Here is a 713-nt window from a genome sequence, read left to right on the forward strand (position 1 = left end):
CACACCCTCTCCAGCATTTATTGTTTATAGATTTTTTGATGATGGCCATTCTGACTGGTGTGAGGTGATACCTCATTGTAGTTTTGATTTGCATTTCTCTAATGATTAGTGATGTTGAGCATCCTTTCATGTGTTTGTTGGCAACCTGTATATCTTCTTTGGAGAAATGTCTACTTAGGTCCTCTGCCCATTTTTGGATTGGGTTGTTTGTTTTTTTGTTATTGAGCTGCATAAGCTGCTTGTAAATTTTGGTGATTAAACCTTATTCAGTTGCTTCATTTGCAAATATTTTCTCCCATTCTGACGGTTGTCTTTTGGTCTTGTTTATGGTTTCCTCTGCTGTGCAAAAACTTTGAAGTTTCATTAGGTCCCACTTGTTTATTTTTAATTCCATTTTTCTAGGAGGTGGGTCAAAAAGGATCTTGCTGTGATTTATGTCATAGAGTGTTCTGCCTATGTTTTCCTCTAAGAGTTTTATAGTGTCTGGCCTTACATTTAGGTCTTTAATCCATTTTGAGTTTATTTTTGTGTATGGTGTTAGGGAGTGTTCTAATCTCATTCTTTCACATGTAACTGTCCAGTTTTCCCAGTACCACTTATTGAAGAGTCTGTCTTTTCTCCATTGTATATTCTTGCCTCCTTTATAAAAAATAAGGTGACCATATGTGCGTGGGTTTATCTCTGGGCTTTCTATCCTGTTCCATTGATCTATA

This window comes from Neophocaena asiaeorientalis, unplaced genomic scaffold (genome assembly GCF_003031525.2).
Source record: "Neophocaena asiaeorientalis asiaeorientalis breed wild unplaced genomic scaffold, Neophocaena_asiaeorientalis_V1.1 scaffold156, whole genome shotgun sequence".
NCBI lineage: Eukaryota > Metazoa > Chordata > Mammalia > Artiodactyla > Phocoenidae > Neophocaena > Neophocaena asiaeorientalis.